We start from the raw sequence: 11011 nt of genomic DNA, 5'->3' as shown, positions 1-11011 counted from the left end.
ATCTAGAAAATTATTATGTATGTGGGGAAGTACATACTCTTGCGAGCAGTTTTTTTTCCAGCATGAAAAACATTAAAATTGCAGAAAGAAATAGGTTGACTGACAGACATTTAGCAAACATTCTTAGAATTAAGAATACATCCTTCGATGCAAATATTGAAAACATTATGGCTAGAAGACAAAATCAAAAGTCTCATTGAATTAATATTGGTTAATTAAATTTAATGGGTTATTTTATATGTATAGCTACATATAAAAATGACAATATTTACAATGTTGTAATAAAGTGTGTTCACATGGTTTTGTTTTATATTGTCATTTTTCATTAAATTCTGGAAGACAAAGTCAAAAGTCTCATTGAATTAATATTGATTAATTAAATTCAATGGGTTATTTTCTATGTATAGCTACATATAAACATTACAATATTTACAATGTTGTAATAAAGTGTATTCACATGGTTTTGTTTTATATTGTCATTTTTCATTAAATTCTAGAAGACAAAGTCAAAAGTCTCATTGAATTAATATTGGTTAATTAAATTAAATGTTTTTTCTATGTATAGCTACATATAAACATTAAAATAATTACAATGTTGTAATAAGGGGGCCGGCCGGCTAATGCCCTTTTTTAAGGACAGGACTTTGATATTCATACCACTTAATAAGGTGACTTGGGACATCTCCAAACCGCATATGATTTTCGCCTCTGACCTTCGGTTTTGTGACGCCAGGGCGATTTATCCCGAAAATAACCATTTTTCAAATTCTATCTCCTCCCTTGATATTTAATATTAAGACCTGGGATTACTACCATATATAGACCTGATGTAGACCTCCAATCGAATGGAGAGTTTTTTTTCTAAAAGTCATTTTTTTGCTAGATATGAATTTTTCAATATGGTAAAAAAATAAACCCTATAAATCAGGAGAAAAAAATTTATAAAAAAAATACGAAACAAAAATTGGAAAAAAGGGCTCTATTTGATTGTTCTATAATGTCTTTCTGAGTTATATACCAAATTTCAATGTTATAGCTTTAAAACTTGAGTGAGAAGATAGATTTTGAAGGTCAATAAGTATAGTTTTGAGATACGGGCGTTCAAAGTTTTCCTTCGTATTTCTATAAAGACAATGTTAATACATAATGATTATTATGAATGTATATTTCTTTTTTGTGTATTAATAAACCAAAACTATTTTATTTATCATAATTTACTCATAAATGATGATCCCTTTGCTCATATATCGCAGCCTGGGGCACTGCTTGAGGCAAGATGGGGCACTCCTTCCTACGCAATTCTCTCTCTCCCCTTCACTAACTCGGCTTATTACAGCAAATTTTCTTCTTCTGTATGTTAGCGAGATGTTTTCCTTGTATTTTCCTCTTTGGCATGATGAAATTCTTGCCCGAAACAAAGATAAACAAACGTAAATGCAAGAGAATGTCAAGAGGTGAAACTCGAAGGCGTACTCTTTTTTTACAAAGACAATTTAATAAATCATGATTATTATGAATTTCATATTCCATTTTGGGTTTTAAAAACCAAAACTTTGTCATTTATCATAAATGAAGATCTCTTTGCTCAAAGATCGTCGTAGCCTTGGGCACAGTGTGACGTGTGCTGTCAGCAAGACTGGGGGTTACCAAGCAACCCTCCCCTCTCTCTTCACTAACTACGCATATATTATGATATTCTGTAATAATACTTGAGCGATTTTTCTTCGTCTGTATGTTAGCGAGATGTTTTCCTTGTCTTTTCCTCATTGGCATGATGAAATTCTTGCCGAAACATACATAAACATACGTAAAAGCAGGCGTATGTCAGAGGTGAAATGGAACGTGTAAACTACTCGAACTCTGTGATCGCACTAAATCATTATCAGCCATCAGGACTGGACTTGGCCTGAAGTCTCCTTCTCGACTCGGGGAATGTCTACAGATGCCATTTCTCCCAATTTCTTTGACAATAATTATCAAAATTTACGATAATAGAGGAAATATTGCATTTTCTTGTACGGATCAATGTTTTAGGCTTATTGAGTTACGTTAACTAATTACCCTGTAACTACGAAAGTAAGAGGAATTTTGACGAAATATTTCGTATACGTATTCTCAATTGCCATATGAAGCTCCATGAATTTTTTCATGACTTTGCATTTTTCGCCCTATACCTCCATATATAGGCGTTCCGGGGCCCCCATATATAAAGTGTATTCACATGGTTTTGTTTTATATTGTAATTTTTCATTAAAATGTATTCAGATATTCTGGGGTTTTGCGGCCCAGTTAAATATCTAAGTTTGCAATGCGGCCTATTAAATTAAAAGGTTGGACATCCCTGCCCTAATCCAGACTGTGAGGATTATATCTAGGGACATCAGAATGGAGTTTGGAATAGAAAAATGTGCCTTAGTCAACATACAAAAGGGCAAAGTAACATGGACTGAAGGGATAAAGCTACCAGATGGGAACAACATCAAACACATAGATGAGACGGGATACAAATACCTGGGAATGATGAAAGGAGGGGATATAAAACATCAAGAGATGAAGGACACGATCAGGAAAGAATATATGCAGAGACTCAATGCGATACTCAAGTCAAAACTCAATGCCGGAAATATGGTAAAAGCCATAAACACATGGACAGTGCCAGTAATCAGATACAGCGCAGGAATAGTGGAATGGACAAAGGCAGAACTTCGCAGCATAAACCAGAAAACGAGGAAACATTACAATACACAAAGCACTACACCCAAGAGCAAATACAGACAGACTATACATTACACGAAAGGAAGGAGGAAGGGGACTACTAAGCACAGAGGACTGCGTCAACATCGAGAACAGAGCACTGGGGCAATATATTGAAGACCAGTGAAGACGAGCGGCTCAAGAGTGCATGGGAAGAAGGACTGATAAAAGTAGACGAAGACCCAGAAATAAACAGAGACAGGAGAAAGACAAGCAGAACAGAGGAATGGCATAACAAACCAATGCACAGACAATACATGAGACAGACAAAAGAACTAGCCAGCGATGACACGTGACAATGGCTACTGAGGGGAGAACTCAAGAAGGAAACTGAAGGAATGAAAATAGCGGCGCAAGATCAGGCCCTAAGAACCAGATATGTCCAAAGAACGATAGATGGAAATAACATCTCTCCCATATGTAGGAAGTGCAATACGAAAAATGAAACCATAAACCACATAGCAAGCGAATGTCCGGCACTTGCACAGAACCAGTACAAAAAGAGACATGATTCAGTAGCAAAAGCCCTCCACTGGAGCCTGTGCAAGAAACACCAGCTACCTTGCAGTAATAAGTGGTACGAACACTAACCTGTAGGAGTGATAGAAAACGATCAGGCAAAGATCCTCTGGGACTATGGTATCAGAACAGATAGGGTGATACGTGCAAATAGACCAGACGTGACGTTGATTGACAAAATCAAGAAGAAAGTATGACTCATTGATATCACAATACCATGGGACACCAGAGTTGAAGAGAAAGAGAGGGAAAAAATGGATAAGTATCAAGACCTTAAACTAGAAATAAGAGGGATATGGGATATGACAGTGGAAATTGTACCCATAATCATAGGAACACTAGGCACGATCCCAAGATCCCTGAAAAGGAATCTGGAAAAACTAGAGGCTGAAGTAGCTCCAGGACTCATGCAGAAGAGTGTGATCCTAGAAACGGCGCACATAATAAGAAAAGTGATGGACTCCTTAGGAGGCAGGATGCAGCCCGGAACGCCACACTATAAATACCACCCAGTCGAATTGGAGGACTGTGATAGAGCAAAAAAAAGAGAGAAAAAAAAAAATTATTATGTTATGTTATTGTAAATATTATTGTAATTTGTTATTTTAGTACAACTTAAAATCCACGAAAATTATTTTATTGTACATTATTCATTGCACTGAGATGTATTGTTATTGTAATGTTCGCTACAATTCCGTCCGTACAATGGAATCAAACAACAGAATGCAAAGATCATGACCTGTGCTTTGCAGAGGTCACGACCAACGACGGCCGGAACAGCTGTGGTGTTGTGTTCCCAGTAAATGAAAAAAAGCGTTAATCCTCGTTTCTTTATTCATCAGCTCTATTTGGAAGAACGTTGAAGATTTCGAAAATATTGTGAAACTAATGAAAAGTTGATGAATTTCAACGAAATCTGCGTACAAGAAGGACCTTGCCCCAAAAGTATATAGACTTATAATATATATATCATATATATATATATATATATATATATATATATATATATATATATATATGTGTGTGTGTGTATATATATGTATGTATGTATGTATATATACACACATATAAACAAGTTTGAAATCCTCGTGAAAAGATCTATCAGACTGATGCTTGAGAGAAGTTAGCATGACCGGATATCCAGCTAGATATCCGGATCAAAACGGCACCTGTTTAAAAACCTTCCCCTATAAAGTCTACATGTATGGTCCAACTTTGGTTCAATTCAGTCCGGTATTTTCGGCGTCTATAGCGAACATACATATATATATACATACATACATAGTCCGACCTTCAGCTTTATATATAAGACTATGTATATGTACGCAAGCACTTCCATATCAGTGTGAATGGCATAAATACAAGCAATACATTTTATATTTAAACTTGACACGGTTCTTACCAGCCCTAATGGATTACTTTTGTTTAATCTCTATGATATTACTTCTAAATGAGAGACACAACAGCTAATTGTTGATATCATTTGTGATGATTACTTGTAAGCCACGACGAAAGGCGAACTCATCATTAGAATTCAAGGTCACGTTCACCAGCAACAAATGAGAGGACGCTTCCAAATGCCACCCAAAATGGGTTTAGCTCGTTTCTTACCCAGTGACCTACAGACACACAGCAATGAAAGGCAGTTTCCTTTAAAATCACTGAACATTCTGCAAGCGACAAGCTTGTTCACCTTGAGGGCACAGATGTGCTCGGAATAAATTTCTCAAGAGTGGATCGAATGCATTCGATATTTACCTGTCAGTTTGAACGCTATTTCAGCTCATTATGTTTCCAAATATAGCTATCAAATATCTCAGGTAAGAGCTATCAAATGATAAGTGAGTGCTGCTCTTTCAACATTTTTTTATTGCTTTCGTGTGTAATTTGTTTTTTTTTTTAATTTTCTAGTAACCTAGAGATAACTTTGGAAGAAATGTTGTGTCTTGGTACCTTCCTTCATTCAGTTTCAAGTGAGGATCTCTTATACTCGTCATCCAAGGAACTATTGTGGAAATACAAGATGATCTACAGCTCACTGTTTACCAGAGACGTACGCCAGTTGTAATAGCCACAATGCCCTCTTAACTTCTTGAATATGACGCATAGGGTAGGTTTTTATATTTCAGCATTTATACAAGAGCATGAACTTCTCTAGCCGACTCATTTTTGCTTTGTGTAAACTTTGCAGAATCTCAGTTCAGGAGACCGAAAAGATGATGAGTCGAACAGTTTTATACGCTGACCTTACATTCTTCAAAATGGAAATAATTAGCTCTGGGTGGTCGTTCCTCTCCGCTCGAAACATGGCTGTTGGGCGTGACTGGGAGTGTGGAAACAACGTGACCAGGGTCATGGAGGACACTGGAATGTCAGGTAATGTGTGACGCAATGGAACCTTCTTCTTACCAAATTTGTTACGTGTCAGTGACATCATACAAAAGGGGAGTGTCTTATCAGAGAGTTCATGCATTTGTCTATAGCATTACACCTAGATTGAGGATTGTCTATAGTAATATAGTTCACTGCCACTTTAGAAATCGCTGCTTTTGGAGTTGTGGGTGAAACTGCAAAAGACTTTGAAGAAAAGATATTTAAAAAAATTTTTTTTACTGTCCATGTTAGTATTTGGCGGTCTCTATGAGATGTACCGATGCAGTGAATATTTTCTTGACTTTGAGTATTTTATTATTTTATTATTATGCATTTTCTTTTTGTTTGACATTTCACATGTTGCATTCTAATCGGGGCAATGTCCTCTTTCTGTCATGAACCTTTTGATTAGGTCCCATGAAAATGTTTATTTGGATTTGGTTCAGTTTCCCACCTGTTGCTGGAGAACAATCCATTCTCTCAAAAGGTGTCTGGATTTGTCATAGCCTGCCAGTTGTTGGCACTTTTTCTGATGGGGTACCAGAAGCTGATTCAGCCTTTGCAGCTGAGAGTTTTCCAGGAGAGTAGAAACTGATATAGAGCCTAATATTGCTTGCAGTGGCCCTGTTGCCAAAGTTAATAGTGATATGAAATTTGAGGATTAGATGCCACCGTTCATTTGTTTTAGTGGCAATAGGATGAGGCATAATTATCAAGAGGTTGTGTAGAATCAAATATTGTGGTACTGGTAAAAGTTCTGATCCACCTTGGCGGTCTTGTCCGTCTCTTTTGCGGAATAGTGTTCGACCTGCATTTCAGAGGTTTGATAACTCAGGCGAGAGAGCCCACAAAGGGGATGATTCGAGGGGAGTCCGAGCAGTCAAAGACCTAAGGGTAAATTGGTCATGTCACGCTGCGCTTTTGGAGGATGAAAATGAGCTAAAATCTGCGCTGGAAGCAGCAGTGTTTGATTCAGTTGTTTTAATATTCATCGATACATGGGGGTCGGTTAATATATATATATATATATATATATATATATATATATATATATATATATATATATATATATATATATTACTTAATGTTCTTTGCAGCGTCCCTTCGGCCCCTAGCTGCAACTACTTTCATTCCTTTTACTACACCTCTGTTCATATTCTCTTTCTTCCATCTTACTGTCCACCCTCTCCTCACAATTGTTTCACAGTGCAACCGCTTTGAGGTTTTTCTCCTGTTACACCTTTCAGACCTTTTACTGTCAATTTCCATTTCAGCGCTGAATGGCCTTACTTGCCCCAGTGCTTGGCATAATGCCAAATATCTATATAAATCAAAATCAAAATTAAGGATCAGAGAAAATATCCAAGTTCTAGAGAAAGATGAACTTGTAAAATTTGAAGAGGGCTGTGATTCATCTCTCTCTCTTTCTCTCTCTCTCTCTGTTCACTCTTATGCTAAATAAGGCCAATCTGTGTTTATAAGAAAGTTGACCATGGTGTATACATAAAAAAAGTAACGTTTATAACCACATCTTACTCCATATTTTGTCAGAATCCCCACAAACAAATTTATTATGTGACTTACTTGGCCATTCAGTTTCTAAAAATAATCTGGTTATCCATGAATTTGCTTGTACGAGGCCTGTTTGTGATGGTAATAGTTAAACAGATGAAAATATGAATCCATTACAAAATACAAGAACTGCATCTTCTCTTGCACAGCTGAGGTGCCATTTGTTACAGATGAAGGCAACGTCACTTGCATCAGTTACTCTGAAGATGATGAATGTGAACCGAACCCTTAATTACTAACGCATGTGGAATAAGATTGACCCTGGAACGTTTCCTTCTTTTTGTGGGAATTTACAATGAAAAAAAAAGCAAGCACACACATTTGCATTTCGAAATCCTCCAATTAACTTGAGGTCTTTCGATACCTGCTGGAGACTGATAATTCATGCATGCTTTTGCGCAAAGCAATTGCAAAATCATTTGACGTGCCAGTCAGTGAAGAGAGAAAATCTATGAAGTAACATCTCGTTTTTAAATAGATCCACGGAGCTTCGAGGCAAAACAAGTAATGCGGTCAGTCAGCCAGTCTTCTGAGGGACGCCAGTGGATCAGTGCAAAAGAGTAACATTCTTTGCAAGTCTTAGGACTTTCGAGTTTGTTTGCTTCAATAAGGTATGCTTACAGATAAGATAGTGTTTGCACTGTGTATTTTTGTGGGTCATCAGGGCCAAATATAGAAATCAGTAACGTAAAACTTGCAAGAAAAGGGGCTATACTATAAGTACTCTGAAATTTCCAACTAAGTTGAGGTCTTTCAGTTCCTCACCTGACGGTCCAGGTTCTCCTTTCTCTACTGGCGTATAAAGGGCTTCAATTATTTCAAGAATTTGACTACAGAGAGCCAAAATAATATTTCAGTTTCCAACGAAACAAAATCTTAAAGAAACGTTGTGTTCATCAGGGAGGAGGACCAAAGCACCTATCATGAACCACGAAGAAGAAGTCGGTTCTCAGCTTCGTCAAGTTCTGGAAAAGGAAGAGCTGTTGGCTCTTGCTGCCAGAATAAAGGACAACTACTCCTACTGCATAGAAGTATGAAGTGGATCCTTTCCTGACGTTTTGACATTCTCTGCTAACGAATTAAGGTTCTCAATCTGCTGAAATGTAGGTCTGACACGCATTTCCCTAACTTTGTTGTTTTTTATCGGACTGCAGTGAAGTATGTCCATGGTTGGCAAGTCCAGTAGATTTCCTAATCTGAATATTTTTCCTGTAGCTTCTGATCATAAACAGATGCTTCTCTTGCTTCTGAATAAATAACATAGCAGATGTCACCTATTTGCTTTGACAGCATTATTATTATTATTCACTTATTTATTTATTTATTTTTGGTCTATCACAGTCCTCCAATTCGACTGGGTGGTATTTATAGTGTGGGGTTCCGGGTTGCATCCTGCCTCCTTAAGAGTCCATCACTTTCCTTACTATGTGCGCTATGAGTCCTGGAGCTACTCCAGCCTCTAGATTTTCCAGATTCCTTTTCATGGATCGTAAGATCGTGCCTAGTGTTCCTATGATTATGGGTACAATTTTCACTGGCATATCCCATATCCTTCTTATTTCTATTTTCAGGCCTTGATACTTGTTCATTTTTTCCCTTTCTTTCTCTTCAACTCTGGTGTCCCATGGTACTGCAAACATCAATGAGTGATACTTTCTTCTTCTTCTTCTATTATTATTATTATTATTATTATTATTATTATTATTATTATTATTATTATTATTATTATTATTATTGTATTCAGAAGCTGAACCCTACTCACACGGAACAAACCCACAGCGGCCGTTAACTTGAAAGTCAAGCTTTCAAAGAATATGTTGTGCATTTGAAAGAAGTAACAAGGTAATGGGAAATACAGAAGAAAATAGAGCATGTTAAAATATGAACAATGAATTAACAAATGGATAAATAAATAGAAAATTTAGCAAGTTATTAAGATACAAGGAAAATTGTATTAGGGGAAGTAATGCATTGTATTTTCGCTTAAACTTTTGAAGTTCCAATTGGACGATAATACGAACAATCATTTCTGCAATGTGGCTGGACACTTAGAATGCCAAGTTATCAATATCAGTAAGAATAAATATTGCCTGTAATAAGACTCTACTTATAAAAGTATTTACCGGCAGATGTACAACACTTTCCTACTGACAGCTTGCTTCCAGTACGAGATCTACGTGCCCAGGATTCACCGGGACTCTCATATCGTCATTTGGAGGTCATTGATTGATGTAAGAGGAAACATTTGATTTCATAATAGTAGGTTACCATAGAGGACTGAATCGCTAGTGGAGAAATTGCATAGATGAAATATGTAGGACTGCTCAACTCACACGTCAAACTTCGCAGTGATGCTCAGCCTAGCTCTTTTAAAACACCTATAATGGATTTAGGTTGTTGCTTTCATCTTTCTAGTCTTGCAAGAGCAGCGATAAATGTGTAATGAGGACATTTAACGACAATTTCTAAAAATATATCCAAGGTCCCCATTAGACGGTTAGGTGTCACGTGAGGTCTCAGAGTGAACTATGAGATAAATGATTTCTATATAAATCTTCCCCACATAAACAGAGAGGATTTTCTTTTTACGCTCAAACTCTAAGATGCAAATGTCGTTTAATATCAGATCCACTTTAAAGTCAGAATAAACACAGAGGAAGGAATTGATAAATGTCCACTTGGTGACTGATCGCTGATCACTTATAAATTCCCCTTCGGTGTTTATTCTGAAGTTGATTGAATTCGATATTAAGACATTTGTAGGTTAATGTTCACTTTATGTTTAGGACACTTTATATCAAGCGGAAATTTGATTAGAAATGGAAGAGGAAACTTTTCTTACGAAGGTTTTGAATATATACGAACTGGGTAGAAGAACAAAGTCAGAGTGTAGATAGCTGGAACTGGCTTTAGTCTACTTATCATTTTGGGTGCTAATTTAACCTAAGAGAGCACATTTTCTTTTACATCAGCATTGCTTAAAATGCTAAACAAAATTTGATAAATGTTACCAGTAGGCTAAATATATATAACAAATTCTTTGGTTAATTGTTTTTATCCATATTTCTTTTTCTTTTTTTCAGTGGAAGAACATGAGCATATATTGCAGAGAGGAAGAGGTTCCTCTGCTTATCACAGTAATGAAGGGCAGTCATTTCTTGGATATACTTAATGAACTACCAGTCGATATCTTTTTCATATCAAACTACCAAGTAGATGAAGTAATTGACCCACTTCAGGAAATCCTTGACATACGCCTCCAGAAATACCAGGGTTCATGTTACGCCTATGAAACTCGACAAGAAAGTCCTCTGAGGTTTGTACTTCGTGGGATGACTATCCCTTTTCATCTTTGCTATGCCAAAGCAGTTTTACAAGACAACAGAATCACATTTCTTCATTGAACAATTTCGTTATCAGTGAGCCGTGCAAAGTTGTAATTAAAGTTAGAGAAATTGTGCAGATAATGTTAAATTGCAATAGTTGAATGACTCAAATATTAAAAAGTATAAGTTGTAGCAACATGGGTGAAGGAATGTCGCGAGGAACTTTCAGTGCCATATTCAGTCCACAGTGAAGTACAGTAGGCGTGGGCTGGGAAGTCTCCTCGCCGAGTTGATGGGTCGACTCCAGATGTCCAAGGGGTATTTTCCTCATGGTGTTGTGTACTACTATAATGACGCCTCTGCTCTGATGTGCATGAAGCTGCCAGGATGTAGGAAAACCCACTGTGTCAACAGGATAATCCCTGCTCCGTGAGGAGTCCTTTCGTCAATCCAGATCCATTGCGAGG

Source organism: Macrobrachium nipponense, chromosome 3 (genome assembly GCF_015104395.2).
Source record: "Macrobrachium nipponense isolate FS-2020 chromosome 3, ASM1510439v2, whole genome shotgun sequence".
In the NCBI taxonomy this organism is placed as follows: Eukaryota; Metazoa; Arthropoda; class Malacostraca; order Decapoda; family Palaemonidae; genus Macrobrachium; species Macrobrachium nipponense.
The sequence above is the reverse complement of the archived record's forward strand: the minus strand, read 5'-3'. Positions refer to the sequence as shown.